The 18,878-nt window shown below is 37.3% G+C and overlaps 1 long non-coding RNA gene across 1 annotated transcript in view; it reads right to left on the bottom strand.

The window, feature by feature from the left end:
- Positions 1-4,840: 4,840 nt before the first annotated feature.
- Positions 4,841-18,878, bottom strand: part of LOC122661158 — a 30,750-nt gene continuing 16,712 nt past the window's right edge. Inside the window, exons 3-4 of the long non-coding RNA XR_006332837.1 lie at positions 8,027-8,034; positions 4,841-5,210 (exon numbers count right to left, since the gene is read on the bottom strand). This is a non-coding gene — a long non-coding RNA (uncharacterized LOC122661158). The remainder of the gene's footprint in view (positions 5,211-8,026; positions 8,035-18,878) is intronic.

Raw genomic sequence — 18,878 nt, 5'->3', positions numbered from 1 at the left:
CAACTTTTCAAACAATTATTTGGAGCCCCATGAAACTTGACGGTGTTAGTCTAATGTTAGTGGTTGAATGAAAAAGTCCATTTTACCCTTATTAGCTATTCAATTGAAATTTGTGAAGTTAAAATTACCAACTTACCTTTTCAATGTTTTAACCTTAAAACCCAAGTTGATTCTAATAGCACCGTTGGAGACGAAGCTTGGCAGTGCTCCATATCCATCGCAGGCAAAGGTGAAGAAGACGACTGAAATTTCTGGCAAGGCTCACCATTGCAACTCCCCGACAAATGTATGAACCTTCTATTGATTCTTAGCATGGCCTCTATCGCCTATTCTGTTGATGTCCTGGTAATTGGGATTCTCTTTTTTCTTTTTTGGTAATGTGGTAATTGGGATTTTTAATGTAAACATTCCTTGTCCATTGTACAATGTCTATGGCATCTTTAGGTAATTCATTGCAGGCTTGCTTGGGACTGGTTTCTTGATTTTTGTTTTCCTCTTCCTGAGGTATGCCAGATGGAAGAAGTTGTTTGGAAAGTAGTTTGAGCTCAACATTCATTCTCAAACACTCACATCGGCTGAATATTATTGATGTGATCTATTGGGAACTAGGAGCTGTTAAGTTTTATTTTTGTTGCTAAAGATCAGTAAAAGTATATTAATAAGAGATAAAGTATATAGTTCAAGAGAATGAGAAACACCATTGATCCACTACTCCACCTCCGGCATGGCCATCAGCAGAGAAGCGAATCAAGCAAAAGAGAAGGTAAATCTCAACAAAATCTGTATTTGGGTCTCATTTGAGCATCCCTGTTAACATCATGAAGAATAAATGCAGGGATTGACTCCCAAACCGCTGTCACTCTTGCCGTTGCCGCATGTTTTGCTAACCTGTCCGCCACATAGTTAGTTTCATGGTAGCAGTGAGAGACCTGCCATGTGATGCTATCTAAGAAGTTTTTGAGAAACCACCATTTTTCCTGAAAATACCATGGAATCTTTTGATTGCGAATACAATCTACCACAAATTGAGAATCGCATACAATCTAGAGATTAGTCATTCTTATTGATGAAGCATGTTGGAGACCTTCGAAAAACGTTGCAAACTCTGCCATGAAATTGGTCCTAACTCCTTCATAATAAGCAAAGCATCTTTTAGGGGAGCCTAACCAATCCCTGAAAATGCCCCCAACTCCAAACCTGCCTAGGTTACCAAGTGAGCAACCATCAATATTTAATTTATAGTAACCCTCCGGCGGATAACTCCAATAAGTTTCAATAATTCTCCTTGGTGGAGATCGAACTATTGAGACCTGTAATTTCTTGGATATGAGCAAATCAGCCATTAACGACACACAAATCTGATTTATTGACGAAAAGTCATTCAAGTCATTCAAAATAGCCTTCACCACTAAAGCTGAACTTCAATGCTCATTGTCAAAATATTGTCGATTCCTCTCCATCTAGTTCTGATATGGTACCAAAATAACCATAGCAAACCACAAACTTTTTAAGAGGGATCACATTTGCTTTTTTCCTCCACCAAGAAAATAATTCTTGGATAGAAGGAAAACCGCACCAGCACTGATCAAAAAGCCTCAACACATGTGACCAGATCTTTCTAGCATACTCACAATGAAGAAAAATGTGATTTAGTGATTCGACATTTTTAAAGCAAAGATTGCATCGAGATACCAAGGGGACCGACCTTTTCCTCAAAGTGATGTTTTGTAAAAACAAAGAATGCAAATGTTATCCAAAGACATTGGCATCTTCATTTTCTGACTCGTGGTCCTTTTTATTGTTGTCTATGGAAAGCTACAATAGAAATCTATATGTGAAACAAGAGGCTCTCTATACTTTCTTGTCTCCGGGTTTATTTTCATACATTTTCTGTTGGCTAGCCTTCTATATTTATAATGGGCGGAGAGATATGTCTATACATGTAGATAAGAGAGAGGGGTTTCAACGAGAGTTTGTGGGAAGGGTTGGGGGGTTTTTTAATGGCAGGCGGTAGGATCACTATGGGTGCTTGCTGCGTCTTCTCAAAAGTTTGGAAATCGCTTCGTCTTCTCTAGCGTCTGCAAATCGCCACAGCAGGAGCAACAGAGTGGAGGGCTTATTCAACAATGAAAAGGAAGTTCCCTTTACTATGGCCAAAAGATAAAAGGGTCACTTCACTACCCTTAAAGGGTAGTTTGGGCATTTAGGATTTTTCTAACCCATGACTTCATCAGTAAGCAGTGACTAACTAATGGACAGTGGTGAAATTATTAAATGTAGGGGGTGTTCAAATAATTATTTGAAAAGTTGAGGGTATCAAGCAATCAGGCCATAGTACAGGGGATGTACAAGTAATTTTCCCTATTTAACTTTTACCACCAATTTTTTTTTCGATAATATTTTAAGGGAAAAAGTTCTCTGTCGTCCGGGAGTGTGGCCTACGCCAGTACTCCCATGAGTCTATCTCTCTCCTCCCCAGGTGAAATGACACCTCTGCCCCCTTATTGTAAGGAGGAGAGAGATAGACACATGAGAGTGCTGGCGTAGGCCACACTCCCGTACAGAAAACTGCTTCCCATATTTTAATTAGAAAATATCAAAGTACTCCATAAATCCAGACATCCAGTCCTTCTTTGGTAAGAGTTGCTCCACGATCTTCACACCTTTAGAGCTTCATTACTCATTGATGTTGCTCTCTGGATCAAGGTTCATAAACCAGGTATCAATCTTGGGTTAGACAAGTTCGATATCGATCTGTAACGGTCAAAATCGATTTGGATTGGCCAAAAATGATCAAAATCGATATCGATCTGTTATTTATCCAAACATAACAAGGCACTAACTACCCTCTTAAAACTACAATAAGGAATGCAGTGGGAATAATTCACAGGGATAATTAAGTAAAATCACATTCGTTGTGGAAAATTGAAAAAAATCAAAGAAAAAACAAGAATTTAAACGATATTTCACATTAAAGGGTTAAATCGTAATTGAGCACAACCCATCTTCTCAAAATCAACCACCCAAACTATCTCTCTCGTTTCCGGCTTGCCTCCGGTGGAGCTCAAGGTCTCCTTGGACCTTGATGACTGATGTTCCCATAGTGTTTCCAGATCGTTTTCGTCTTCAGGTTCTGGCATCTATAAATTCTTCATATTCTACTTAGGTTCTTCAATCCTTCCTGAAATTTCATTCTCTTCGCCACCACCACAGTCTTCGTGTGTGGTTTCTTCTTCCTTGTCTTCCTCGATGTCACTCTCAAACATAATTTCAATGTCCACCATTCTAGAATTCAGAAAATAGGGCTGCTCTTCTGAAATTTGTCATTTTTCTCCATGGACGAATTCTGATTCGTCTATGTTTCTGATTGAGTTAACAAACGAAGAAGACTGGTTGCTGATATCCATGGTTTCGGAGCTCACCAAATTTGAATTCTGCAAAAGGGGGTCTCTTCTAAACTTTCGATTTCTACAGTCATTTCTACAATCTCTTCATCAAAGTCCAATACAATTTCAGTTTGAGATTATTTCTCAAAATCTTTATCTGACAAAAACCCATCCTTTGGATCAAGAGAAAGATTCTCAATGGAGAATTCATCACTTTAACCGATTGATTCTGGGTTGGAATCAAAAGAAAATAAATCTTTTTTGCATAGGAACTCAAATTCTGTACGGACATCTTCCTTACTCTGAAAATGAACTTCAGAATCGACATCTTTTTCTCAGGCTCTGTTCTCGTGTTTTAGAGTGAGAATCAGTTGAGGAGTTCTCCACTTGTTACTCATATCCGTAATACCACTATTTCTTCCCTGCTTTAGAGTTTGTTTCTTGTGAAGTTTGATATTGAAACTTGAAACAGAACTTTGGAATATCTTTCTCTCCAGGTTCATCAGTGTCTAAATCCACAAATTTGGTAGTCTCAAGTTGGGCTGAATATTCCTTCTGATAACCGTCTTCGACCCATCATAATTTCCCAGATTCAGCTTACCTAAAGGTATATCCGCTAACCAGGCTGATCAGATAAAACATGAAGCCACTCACAGAAAACCAGAAAGCACCATCTTCCTGAACAGAAATTTAATAGCAGATTCTCTTCTCACCAAATCGAAGTGGGTTATTGGAAATAAGCATCATTCGGGTTGATATCAATTCAATCCACCTGACTGCTCCTTCAGTTTGAAGCAAGGATTGAAGGATAGGTCATTAAACTCTTCACTTCGTTCGTTGGGCTTCACAAACAACAAAGAAGATGGGGTGACCACTTCTTTGAATGCTACAGACTTCAAAAATGCTTTCCTGATCCTCAATGACCCAGGATGATACTTGGTGTTTCAAAAGATCCCTTAAACAATTACTTGTTTGAATGCTACAGACTTCAAGAAGGCTTTCCTGATCCTCTCTACCTCTTTTAATTTGAACCAAAAACCCTTTAAACTACCAACTCATCCTGGAGTGCTGCAGTTATGAGAATTTAAAAGTGCATCTCAACCATTTCCAAGGGTAGTTTCAATCATTCAAGACCTTCAACTCATCCTCTTTCCATATTTAAGGAGGTTTTCCTATGTTCTTAACTCAAGTTCCTACAACTGCACATACTAGACGCTTTGGAAAGAACCAACAGTCTCTTCTCCTGAACTAAAGATGGCTAGTTATAGGATCATCAAACATTCATCTCTCTCTCCAAGTTCGGCCGCCATGGCTCATACCGAAATGCAGGCAGGCTCATCATTCAAGCATCAGCAAGGATTAAGAGTGAAATTTGTTCCAGGCAACAATATGGAAATCAAGGTTCTTTCCCCTCTTTTACCCTCTATCTTCAAGATTCTTCATGTTCTTAAACGAAGGAAAAAAAAAATCCAGATTAAACAATCATTTTTCTCCAATACAAGATCTACAAAGAACAAAGTTATATCCAGTGATATTACCTACATTCTTTGAACAAGGCCTTACCTCATAAACAAAACAAGTTTCTCTTATAGAAACAAAGAAATATACTTACTAAAGCAGCAGGCTCTGCTTCAAAAGTTTCAGTTTTGTACCCATCTATGGCTCTCAAAATTCAAAATTACTTGTTACTAATCTTCTGTGCCATTTCATATAAAATTCTTTCTTGTTTCTCTTTCAAACCTTTCCTGTTGCCACCATCGAGGCCGAGGGAATGTCATGGCCCGCTGTTCAACCGTTTCCAAAATGTCATCGTTTCCTGGATCACTACCAGAAAAGTCATCCAGAATACTTGCTAACAACCTAACAGTCACCTCCATGTTTCTGTGCTTCAGCAATTGCATGAAGAGTAAGAGTTGTTTTCCCAAAAGCCTCAGATCTTTGAAATTCCCTGCAAAATAACTGGTTGTCAAAATTCAAACCAAACCAAATATTTTTTTCTACAGGTAAGAGCCCATTATGGGCCTGAGTGAAAGCATATTTGCAGCTTTATCACCAGAATCTAAATTATCAATTTAATCTTAAGAATCTGAATTTCACTAAATTGTCCATGTTTAGTTCCAAACTACACGACTGCAGTATCAAAAGGAACATATTTCTTCCTAAAAATCACTACATTTAGAAGATGACTAGACTATTTACGACTATCATAGAGTCATAATAAGAAACACATAACTAGAGACCCCTTTAGTCGAATCAGAACTTTTATCCAATGAATATAGCAAGAAGTGGCTTATCACAGATTAGTTTACTTACTTCTACAGCTCTGTCGTCAACTCTGTTTCTGAATTCTTAATTTTGTTTTGTTTTCTGCTCACATTCCTTCCCTGTTTCAGATCTGGCTTCTGTTATTATTCTGTTTATCTAATTTTAGATCTGAAACCATAGCTATTCTGTTTCTTAGAATATGAATTTTGCATCTTCTATAATCTGTTAATTAAGTCAGAACTACCTGGTCTTCTTGCTGCAATTAAATTGATAAAACTTCGCAGCATTGTTAGATTCCATTATTTATAAAGCTGAAAATAAAGGGTAGGGGGGTGGGTGTGGGGGGAGTCCCATTAGGATTGCTTTCAGTAACGATTGTGAACTGAAAAACTCTTGTCAACGATCTCCGAACATTCTTAAAATAATTTTCCCCTCTAAACTTCCAACAAAATTAGAGGCCTTGAAGAACCATGAAGAAATATAAAATGCCCACTACCAACAAAGAAACAACTCTTCAGATTTTGCAATTTGAGTTTACGCTTAAAAAGTCATCCATGCCCGGAGACAATTAATGCCAACAGAAGTAACCCCATTAATCAGGGTATAAGGCTAGAAGATCAATTAGTTCCAGTACTGGTTGAGCCAATGAAGCACCAACTAACTCACAGAAGGCAAACCCCATTCTCGATATTAAAAGGCTGCACAAGAGAGAGAGAGAGAGAGGCTTTTGTTGTACTTATGGGGTTGGTGGTTGATAGTAAGTGGTAGAAGTTTTTATGGAACAAAATATTCATCCTAAATTTAAGATTTTCCTATGGTGGCGTTTTGCATGATGGTATCCCTATTAAAATTAAATTATCGAATGGTTTCCAAGCGATGAGCTTTGTTTTTTTTTTTTTTTTTTTTTTGTTTGTTTTTGTCAAAAGGAACCTGAAATGTTGGCATGTTTTCTCGTGTGCTTTTTCTAAACGTATATGGGTGGCTGGGTTGGTTGAGAACAAAGAGGTGGTCTTATGACTCTATCCTCTCAATCTTTTTATCATTTTTTTTTCTGATTCATATATTTCTTTTGTTGAGCATCGCTGGTTTTTTGATCTTTTTGCAATAACCTTATACTTCATTGGATTCATCATAATCTGGTTATTTTTTTCTAAGATCAAACCTAATTCTATGCTTATTTCTATTTTATTTTTTTTGGTAAGAATTCTATGCTTATTTCGAAAGCTATTGATAGATGAGTTGCAAATCTAGGATTCTATAATACTATTCAAACTCTTGATTTTTCCTCTCCCTCCTTATTTCACCTTCTAAATAACTAAATGACACCATGACTATGCCTGCCACAGATCACTGTATTATCATTATAGGTTGTGATTAGGATTTTTCTTAACAAAAGGGTTGGCCGGGCTTTTATTATTATTATAGGCGAGAGAACGTTGCCTCTAGAGCCTGCACACGCGCTTGCCAATGGGAGTGCATGTGCAAGCATCGCCCCAGATGGGATTTTCGTCTTTCCATGGAGGCAGGGCGATACTTTTGCATGCTTCTGTGTCTAGATGCAAGAGTCATGCGAGCCATGCAACCAGGTAGCATGCTTTTTCCCTATTATTTATCATAATCAAATAATTTTATTGGTAATGGATCATGGTGTAGCAAGAAGCATCGTGGAAATTGAAAGCAGGGGACTACTCCAAGGGATCCAAAGCATGGTTTGAGCTTTCAGATCGGAGTAGTAAAATTATCTTCAGATTGGATCGGTATCAGTCCAGACCGACCCTGATTAATAACCAATCTGGCCAGGAATTCCTGGATCGCGCCCTAGATCGTCCGATCTGATCCGATACGTGTCATTTTTTGGTCGTTTAACTGATATTTTGGGGATTTTGACCCATTATTTATTTATTTATTAATATTTTGACTGATTTTTATCGATTTTTAGTATTTTATTTGTGTTGTTATACATGTAACAAGGGTAGGTTACATTTGAAAATATAACAAAATGGTGAATATTTACCCTTAGTTCAATAATAAAATTTTGACAAATTTTGGCAAACTTGAAGGGGTTTACGGTAGGGGCCCAAGAACCGATTGATATCCTTGTCATTCAAAACTTGAAACAGAAGGTTACCAAATAAACAGATAATTCAGATTCCATTTCTATCTTAATATCAAAATTGAAACCACATGACAGTATGACACAAGGTTGTATTTTGTTCTGGTTGAAGCCTTGAGAAAGTAGATCCAGTTGTTTTGTAAAGAGTTTGCAAAAGAGTTTTTATTTTATTATATTAAATTAAATATATTTGAAAGATGTTTTAAAATTATTTTTGGTCCAATCATTGGTCATGACACTCCTCTAATTAATTGTAGTGGACCCATTTGCCTGACGATGATTTTTGTACGATGGTTGGAAGTCCATTGTGAATGTTGGCTGTAGTGGGGAGAAAGTATAATGAAAATATCTACACAACCTCTACACTTACCTTCAAAGCTTCAGTAGGAGGCCATGGATATGTCTACTAACTAAGACAAATCCATATCATATATGTATTGTAATCGAAGAGGGATAAAAAAACACTCTCACAACATATCATGGATGGCATCAAAAAACATAATTAATCAACATTAATTATAAGTGATTATGAGATGATAATATTTTTATTAGAAGTAATTAAAAATCCCTCCCAATAAAAATTTAAATCTAATAAATATCAGGGGTGCATCATCATGCTAAGGATGTAGCTTGCTTCAACTCGATCATCTCCTCCGTCTGATCTTCCATCAAAGTTGGCGATCATCATCTTCATAAACTTTGAACACATGCGGATCATCATCAACATGCTCTGGAAAATCTAATCTCCCAAAATATGTTAAAACAAGGTTTAATCTCTTATAAGCATAAAAATAGAAATAAATATGAAGTCTGTGTTCAACCAAAAATGATTAAGAAACCTTTTTCAAATATTGAGAGAAATTCACAAATCCTGAAATTAATACATTCTGATATTTGTAAAATTAATGACCTCTTAACTAGAGGAAGAAAAAGATACTTTATAATCTTTATATAGATGATTGTACAAGATTTTTACATGTATTTTTGTTGAGAACTAAAGATGAAGCTTTTAACATGTTTAAAAGGTATAAATGAGAAGTAGAAAATCAAAAGGATAAAAGGATTAAAATCCTTAAAAGTCATAGAGGTGGAGAATATTTTTTCAATAATTTTTTTGCATTTTGTGAAGAATATGGGAAAATACACTAAAGGTCTGCGCCCTATACACCTCAACAAAATGGCATAGCTGAAAGAAAAAATAGGACACTTATTGATATGGTACATGCTATGTTATCAAGTGCTAAATTGCCAAATAACTTGTGGGATGAGGCTTATTAACTACATGTCATATAAGTAATAGGATTTCTTTTAAGAAAATACAATTAAGTCCATTTGATTTATGGAAAGGAAGGAAGCCTAACATTGGATATTTTAAAGTGTGGGGGTACTTAGTTTTTTATAGAACACCAGATCCTAAAAGAACAAAATTAGATCCAAGAGCACTTAAAAGTATGTTCGTGGGATATGTTGAAAATTCAAAAGCATATATATAGATTTTTAGATCTAGATTCCAATTCAATTGTTGAATCAAGAGATGTGGAATTTATAGAGAATAAATTCATTAATGAATCAAAATCTGAAGATGAACCTTCCATGGTTGTTATACAAATATAAGGGCTTAAAAAGCAAACCTGTCTAATACCTCGAGAAGGGTCAATATTTTCGAAATAGCTACCTTTCAGTTCAATGAAATAAGGGACAAGAGACAACAAATGACTAATCAAATCACATCATTTAAAATCAAATCGTAAAAACTCAAAGATTTCTGTAATGAAATCCCACTCAAGCCCATCCTAGGCTTTAGACATTTCCAATTTAATGGTCATAAACCCTTTTGCCCTCTTTTTATGGGTAAAATAATGAAGGATTTTTTGAATAATAATAATATTGTCAATTATTTGTCTAAAACAGGGATAAAAGTATTGGGACATTGTGATGTAATGCAATCTAGAAATGATAATGGATTTTAAAAAATTGATATGTGGCCAACATTGTCGGAATGACATTTTCTTAATTATCCGATGTAGTAATAGAAGTGATTTTGTAAAGTGCCTTTCAAATGTTGATTACGATTTTTTATTTTTGTGTTTCAGAATTGCTTCAAACATCATTTTACCAAACACCAATTCTATCCTCACAGATCACACTCATGTAGGAGGATAAAAAAAAAAGATTTCCATCAGAAGTGCACGTGCTTGCCAAATTTCGCTTACATTGAAACCCGTCTATCTTTTTTCTTTCCAGCTCCCAAACTAGACATCGAGTGTTGCCCCCTCGCTGTTAGAGCTCTCCAATGAACCATGTCTCTTGTATTTAAACCCTAGCCGAATTTTACTACTTTTTTTTGGTAAATGGAAATCTATTGCTCAGCACGTGTAGTACACGTGGTTGAAGAGATGTGCTCTTCAAATAACCACGAAGAGGAGTGTGGCCAATCTGTCATATACGGCATAGACAAGGCCTTCCGTGCTAGGGTGTCTGCCACGCCGAATTTTACTACTTAACCCTAACACTCTCATCAAAGGATCACAACTAAGTTGAGAGTGGGCACAATAGCCAATCTGTAGCCCCACAATTTCCCTTGACTGATCAGATCAGATCGGGCCAACTGTAGTCGATTGCATATTAAACGTGGAATTGTGCAATGATCTAGAGATTCTCATCGCGTGGTCATCTCCAACCGTGAAAAACTTTGGTTCTTCTTGTTCTAACACTGTGACCATGATGAAAAAATCCTAGTCCGTAGACATAGTTGGTTAAAACACATTTTAAACGACATTCCGTATTTTTAGCGTTTTAAATGTGTTTTGCTAAATTAAGCCCAAATGGACACCAAAAAAATAGGTTCAGTTGGCATTAACGTTTAAAGTGAGTTTGCATGTTGTTTTTTAAACAAAAAAAGAGGATTGCAAAATTATACTATTGCCCCCAATATAAAAGCCATATTTACGTTTTTTCCGGTCTTTCATCTTCAAGAAACTGAGAGAATAGAGAGCCTTGCGCCGAATTTTTATCTCCAATTCTGACACCCTCCAATTCCCCTCCAATCCCTCACATGGGAGCTGAAATGACCACTTACCCACTGCTTGGACACACTTCCCAAGGCAGTGGGTAAGTGGTCATTTCACTCCCATGTGAGGGATTGGAGGGAATTGGAGGGTGTCAGAATTGGAGGTGATAATGATCCGCCTTGCACCCCTACCCGACTGCTCAACTACCATAGTAAAAATGCATATTATATATATACAATACTCTCACCACAATATTGGCAGTGACAATGAATAGGAAGAACTGTCACCTTTCCTAATCTTCCTTGAATATGGAGAATGTCGTCATATTGACACATCGTCACAATACAATTCGCATGCAAAAATAGAGCACCCAAAAAATTCCTTTTTTTTTCTTTAAAAAATTTCCCATTGTATGCACTAGCTCGAGAAACAGAAACGAGAGTGGGAGAGAATTGTATTTTTTACACTTGACCACTTTTGCTCCTTATATGTAACTCATTGAGAAATAAGGAGATCGTCTTAAAGGCAGGTTGTGTTTCAACATCTATAAGCATATGATAGTGTGTGGGTCCCTCCTTCCACGTGAAGAGGAAACCCATCAGACTCCTCCGACTCACGAGGAGGGATCTACAACACCAATCCTTCCATGCGTTTGCAAAAGTCATGTTTCACCTTCGGTAATACTGTTGTCATCATATCTGCAGTATTCTTATCAGCATGGATCTTCTCAAGTTCCATATGCTTCTGTTCCAGAATATCCCTAATCCAGTGATACCTTACATAAACATGTTTGGTATTGTAATGAAAACTTGGATTTTTACTCAAGTAGATGGCACTCTGACTGTCACAATGAACAATGCATTTGTCTTGCTTCGAACCTAGTTCTTGAAGGACCTGCCTCATCCACAACATCTACTTGCAAACTTTTACTGTAGCAATATACTAAACTTTTGTAGTTGAAAGTGCTACATATCCTTGCAACTTGGACTACCATGACACTGCTCCCCCTGCAAAAGTAAAAGGGTAACCTGATGTAGACTTCCTTGAATCAATGTCACCTGCCATATCTACATTGTATATCCCTTTAACACAGATTTACTACTTCCAAAACACAAACATGCATTGGATGAACTTCTGAGATATCACATATGCAATGTCAGTTCTTGTACATACCATAACATACATTAAACTTCCTATAGCTTATGCATAAGCAATTTTCTTCATTTATGTTCTTCCTTGCTTAGTTGAAGGGCTCTGCTTATTGCTCAATTTGAAGTGACTTGCAAGTGGGGTACTGATTGACTTTGCTTTATTCATATTGATCCTTTTAAGCTCCTTCTGTATGTTTCTTTCTTGTGATAGTCAATTTTTTTCCTGTTTTTCTATCACAAGAGATCTTCACACCCAAAATTTGTTATGCTGGTCCCAAGTCCTTTATGGCAAAGGACTTGCTCAATTCTTTTTTCAACCTATCAATTTTGTTGATATGTTGTCCAACAATCAATATGTCATTAATAGTGGCAACAAGAGCAGTTGCACAAAGACGATGTGTAGGGCGGAGTGGCGGACCATGCGATAGAGTTGTTGATGAAGGTCCTGTTGCTGTGGTTGCTAATGAGTGATGCACAAAGATGCACAATACGAGAATGTGTGGGAGGCAAGCGGAGGAGAGTCTAGAGGTGGGTGAAGGCGGCAACGACAACATCACCATATTGACTTAATCCCTAATCCGTTGAAACCCTCTGTACCAGAATATCCCTAATCCGTTGAAAACCTCTATACCAATAGCAACAACTGCATCACCATGTCGACTTCATCTGTCCCTAACCATTACAAGTGGCACATCCTCCATTAGATTTTGGAATGAACCTGTTGAATCGTCACTCTCTACCTATATTCCATCCAGGAGGTCGAGGAGAAGGCTCAAGCCTACTACGAAGGTTCCATCCTTCTCAGTAGCAATGAATTCGTGGAGATGATGGTGCTTAATGGCTGTTCTTGAGCTCTTTTACGTGTGCCTTTGCGAGGATGTGGGAGAAGAGGGGGATAATTTAAGTTTAACTTTTTTTTGTCAACATAAGTGTGTTTTTTTGTAACCCGGTTAGCTTTAAAAAATTTTTGAACCAATATTGCCAAATAAAAATCTGTTTTTCATACTTAAAATGGTAAATTACACTGTGACCCCTGAGATTTGTCCTAAATACAGTGCAATCCCCTGTGTTTTTAAATTGTACAACCGACCCCTTTAAGTAGACGGTGTTAATAATAAAATGTAAAATACCAACTTTGCCCTTCTAACATTTATTACCAAAAACCTATTCAAACCCTCTTTACTTTATTTACTGTTGCCTTCTTCCCCACAACCGAAGCTGTTGCTATCTTCTCCGAAGTCGCAGGAGCTACAAGTCCACCACATAGGTATGTCCTTCTCCACTTGGCCACTATCTCTCTCTTTTCTCCCTCATCTCAACTACCCCTCTCTTCCCTTCTCTATCGTATTTCGTTTTTTTTCTCTCTTGCCTCTCCCTTATCGCCATTAACCCTAAATGTTCAGCAAACCCAAATTCAGGCTCTGTCTCTCTGTGGTTAATGGCCAAATGGTACATTAAGGGCTAGAATGGCCTCATTTAGACACCTATAAGAGGGACAGAGACCCTAAGAAAACCTATCAGTTTTGTTCTCTATAAATTTGATTTCATTTAACATTCTGGAAACCCTAATCTGGAACCCGATCTTCAGTAGTATTCTCCTAAATATTCAGATTAGACCATAAATCCATAATCAGATTGGTCCCAAGTTTTAATATCATGTTGTCCTCTCCAAATACAGAACTTGACCAGCCTTTTGACCAGATCGAAACCGTTGATCTTCTGATATCTTGAATCTCTTGGAATATGATCCTTTACTACAATTCTGGTTGGTTTATGGATTTATGAAACTTATCATCGAAGGCTTCTAGTAACCCATCAAATTGAGTAACCTAGGTTTCTACGCAAGCTATTCTTGTTTAACCTGGAAGTGCTAAAGCAGGTTTCTCTTGCAATCTGCAAGAGTCCAGAGAAGACATGATTTTAGCCAAAAAAAAAGAAAAGAGAACATGATGATCTAGTCAATTATAGAAGCAGATCTGCCCTCATTGGAAGGTTCTCAGAACTAAGAAAGTGACAGACCCTAAATCCCTAAGAACAAGAAGGATCCCCAATCATAGAATCAGAGCCATATTGGCCATGTTGACATGGGATGGCATGAGCAGATTGCCATCTTGAGAACCCTAAAATGCATCTTCCTTATCATGCCTTCAAGTAGCAGAGGAAGGAGTTGAAGATGGCCCGAGGTAGATTGCTAGAACCCTAAATCAGCGACTAATTTGAGTAGGAGGGGAAGGGGGGAAGGGGGTGTGAAGTTAGGGATGCCCTTTGGGCAAAATGGTAAACTCACACCCCATTAGGGGTATATTTGTCATTTTAAAGCATCAATGGCCAACACATCAACAACTAACGGGAATGCTCTAATGGAGTGGGGCTGCCTGTAACAACTAACCTAAATTCAGGGGGTGAGGGTGTATAATTGAAACATAGGAGGTTGCACTATATTTAGGACAAACCTTAGGGGTCGCAGTGTAATTTACCCAACATAAAAACACCATAAATACTTAAAAAAACGATACGAAACAGACCTTAAAGGCCCGCCACGTATTATACACGTATAATACGTTACAAAACAAAAAAGGAAAAAAACCCGCAAAACCCATCCAAAATCTCAAAATCGAAAGCGAAGAAGAACTTCTGAACTTTTCGATTTCTCTGGTTTAGGAACCTTCGCCACTGCCTGCCCCCTTCTTCTTCGTCTCCGTTCCCAAGCGATTGTAATGGCGGCCGGCGAGTCTCCCTTTAAGCATATTGAGCCCCCTGCCTCCTTTCCCGTTTCCGTTCCCAGAATCCCGGTTGGTTGCAGCGGCAGCAAGCAAGCCTCTTGAATCTTGACTCTCTTCTCGGTACGTCCCTTCTTCTTCCCAGTTAATAGCTATTATGTGGGAGTCTCTCTCGATAACAAAAGTGAGGCTGTATACTGTATTTGTTGATTCCCTCTGTTGAAGAATAGTTTGAAGATTAATAGACTGTCCTTAAGAACCATATTATTTCTAAGTTGGATTCTCTCTTGAATTCCATTTCACAGCTCACCTGTTCAATTTAAAAAAATGCCAGAGTCTACAGTTTATGATGATTCAGGCAATAACAGCAACTGAGTTGAAAGTACTTAAAAGCTGAGTTATTATCTGATTTCCAATTGTTAGTCTTCTGTTCCTTGTTTCTTTATTTTAAATGGTACTCCTATGGTTATGGCAGTGATAGGTTTGTGTAAATGATCTATGAGACTATGAATACTATAGAGGTAACGTTTTGTTTCAAATAATACCTTGATGGGTGATTTAAGACTTGTCATATTTTGAACATTATATTGTGGGAGCTGTTTGGACAAGGAAGCTCCAGAATGGAGCATTTGCTAGTTGAGAGGTTTTACTTCACAAAAAACAGACAGAAAAACTCATTATCAAACTAAGTCCAGAATTTACTCATAGCTAGCACGCATAAGCTCTCTTTTGATATGCCCAAAGGCTTGAACAGGGGACCACTAGTCCACTACATGGGGTTGCCCAAACTGATTAAAGAGACAGGTTGGCCTTAAAGGTAGCTTTTTTTTTCTTTTCCAAATATTAATTTTCTAATACTTAATACAAGTGCCTAGAGAACTCTTTTCCTCTTCGAAAGTATGACATAATTAACACCATTATGTAGACAAGTTAGTAAAATTGTAGTTGGTGGCTCTTGAAAATTTGCAGCAATGGTCTTCAAACTTCGTAAAGAATGTCATAATCTATGTGGGTCACCAATCTCACATTTTGTAATCTCAACACATTTTCTATTTCCTGCTTCACATTTACTGATTATATCTTACCAATGGCTATCTTATGATGTTTCTATTGTGTATTTATTTTGTTTTTGTTTTGGTCCTTTGTGTTTATGGTTGTTTGGTATTGTGGGATTTTCATTTTCTTATGTTGTGTTTATTTCAGTTGAGGCTTTTTTTTAATAAAATTATTGTTTACATGCTATTATTTTGTTTATTAGGTGGTGTGCATGGTCCATGTTTGTTGCATAGTAAATGTATGCCTGTAGTTTTGCTTACAGAGCAGCCGTGTTAAACAGGTACCATATTGTGTTCGTACACATTTTTTTGCACCGGGTTTTTGAAAGTATTATTGCTGTCTAGTCTGTTTAATATTCGTACGTATCTGTACCCCCTTTTTTTTGTTGTACCCAAACTTGCCATGTTGACTACCACTGTTCGACATCAAGCTGCCTGCTGCCCTCGCCCCTTCCCTTCCTCTCTCTGTGTCTATCTATGCCTTTGATTCTCGTGTTTGTTTCCTCAACATTTCTCAGAAATTAGGGCTGAAACTCCGGTCTTAAGTTAAAAGGTGCGATTATAGAATTGGAGGGGATTATGGATTTGGTATACATAACCCAAAATAAGGCTGAACAGTTAACATTCTGTGAGGTGCGAATGTGCAATTGGCCTTTAACCCAACATTTGGGGTACATCATTCTCTTCTCAAAAATTAGGGTTTGTTATCCTATCAAAAAAGTTACGGTTTGTTATGCTTGGTAAAGAAGAGCAAGAATTGAACTTGACCAGTTTGTAAGCAACATACTATTAAAGAGGGGTTAAGACTGTTCTGATACTCCTGAGTGCTTAGGCATTAGAAGATGACTTCTAAATCTAAAAATCAATCTGTCTGCATTCTCTGGAAAACATTCCTATGTTTCTGCAAATCTGTAGTAGGTACCAAATCTTAAAATTTCAGATGGACTTGGTTGGGGTTTTCAAGCTAGTAGAAGATGACTTCTAAATCTAAAAATCAATCTGTCTGCATTCTCTGAAAAACATTCCTATGTTTCAGCAAATCTGTAGTAGGTACCAAATCTTAAATTTCAGAAGGACTTGGTTGGGGTTTTCAAGCTAGTTGTGTTTGGACCTTGCCTTGTTTTCTTCTCATATTTCCTGACTTGCAGACCCTGATTCACTACTGTAGGAATCACAATTACTACTGCAGATCAGTTGCCCTATGTAACAGTATTAGAACTAATAAACCAGCAACACAAAGAGAGGAAGACGAAGAACTCAGCGATTCAGAGAAAAAAAAAATCCATGAGTTCTAGGCTCACCTCTTAACCACATATATATATGATGTTTACAAAACAGAAATCAGACTAGGAAAAGGAAACTAAATCAGTTACATATTAGGAAGCCTTAAGAGAAAGGAAACTAAGCCTATACATCATGAATGTGTACATGACACATATGTACCCAAGGTTTAAAGAATCGAAATTGGGTATTGTATCGGTCGGGTGATTTTAAGAGACATATCGTGTCGTATCGGAGATATGTATCGAACGAAATACACTTTTGGAACAAAAAAAAAAGTATAAACAAGCAATATAGAGTCACTCTATCATGCATAAACACTAAAATGGAGAATAATGTATAACCAAACAATTATTGGACTTGATTATTGGAAGAAATAAAAAAAAGCTCTATGGAAGAAATTTTCGTTTTTCTTTGAAAAATCATGGATTTGAGTTCAAATCCTTGCAACTGTTCAACTTTGATACATTTGCTAGTTTAGTTTAACCTAAATCCATGGATTTATAGCAAAAAATAGAGCTAAAAAGCATGTTTTGAACAAAAAGATCAATTTTTTTTCAAAAATCATACCTTCCCTATGAAATTTCCTTCGACCTTTGATTTCAGCTTGTTTGATCATGCAAAGGATGGTGTTTTTCCACTCTATTTGTTTTCAAGTGTTGATTGGTGGCCCCTAGTTGGTAAGTTTGAAAAATCGAGGTTAGAAGCAAGATTCAAGGTTTCAGATCTGGGTTTTGGGTGTTTTTTCCACCCAGAAGCTTGCTGTGTCGACTTTAGGGGTAAAAAATTGGTTTAAGTAGTTTGTGTCAAGCGTATCGACTTGGCTCAAACGGTATCGAGCCGTATCGTCCGATACATCTCAATACGTATCGATACAAGTCGATACATATTAATGACGTTAAATGGCTTTGTATTGATTGTATTGAGTGTATCAATATGTATTGACTGTATCGTATCGTATCTGCTGATACAATACGATACAATTGATACATCATTTTAAAAAAAATGAGACGTATCGGGCAGTATCGTTGAGGAGGATGTGTGGCAAGACTAGAAGAGATAGAGTAAGGAATGATTGCATTAGGACCGAATTGGGAGTTGCACCAATCCAGGGCAAGCTTTGGGAGAACCGCTTGAGGTGGTATGGTCATGTCCAACGGAGACCCATGGATGCACTAGTAAGGAAGAGTGACTAGATACAATTTGAAGGAGCTAAAAGAGGTAGGGGAAGGCCTAAAATGACTATTGGTGAAGTGGTAAGAAAGGATATGCTTGTGGTAGGGCTCGATCCTAGTATGACCGCGAATAGAGTTGTTTGGAGGACAAGGACCCGTGTAGCCGACCCCTTATAGGAGGATGTTCCTTGGATGCTGCTTTGACTATTGCTTAGACTTTTTCCTTAAGTAATTTTATTTTCTCTTTTGTACTTCCTTTTACTCATTTTTACTTCTTTTTTTTCTAGTCCCTCCTACTTCTCTTTTACTATTACTGTCATATCTGCTTTGGATCCATGTAGCCGACCACATTTAGTTGGGATAAGGTTATGGTTGTTGTTGTATTGGTCAGTATCGTATCGATATCGATTGATACCAATACGTATCAACTGATATGATACGATATGGACTGATACTTTAAACCATGTATGTAACCCCATGGTACATATGGTCATGTACCCCTTACATTATGAGATCAGTAACTTTAACAACCATATATTTTTCAATCTCTTTTTTTTGATGTAATAACCAAGTGTACAAAAACACATTTTACGAAACCAGATTCCTGCAATCAAACCAAAGGAAAGGGAAGAGAAGAGAAAGAGAGGAAGACAAGAGAGAAGAGAAGACAGCCAAAACCGTGGGAGGCTGCCTGCGGCTAGAACCTATTGTTCTACTGCAG

The sequence above is a fragment of the Telopea speciosissima genome, chromosome 5 (assembly GCF_018873765.1).
Source record: "Telopea speciosissima isolate NSW1024214 ecotype Mountain lineage chromosome 5, Tspe_v1, whole genome shotgun sequence".
NCBI classification, from domain to species: domain Eukaryota; kingdom Viridiplantae; phylum Streptophyta; class Magnoliopsida; order Proteales; family Proteaceae; genus Telopea; species Telopea speciosissima.
Note: the sequence above shows the minus strand (reverse complement) of the source record. Positions and strands in the feature narration are given on the sequence as shown.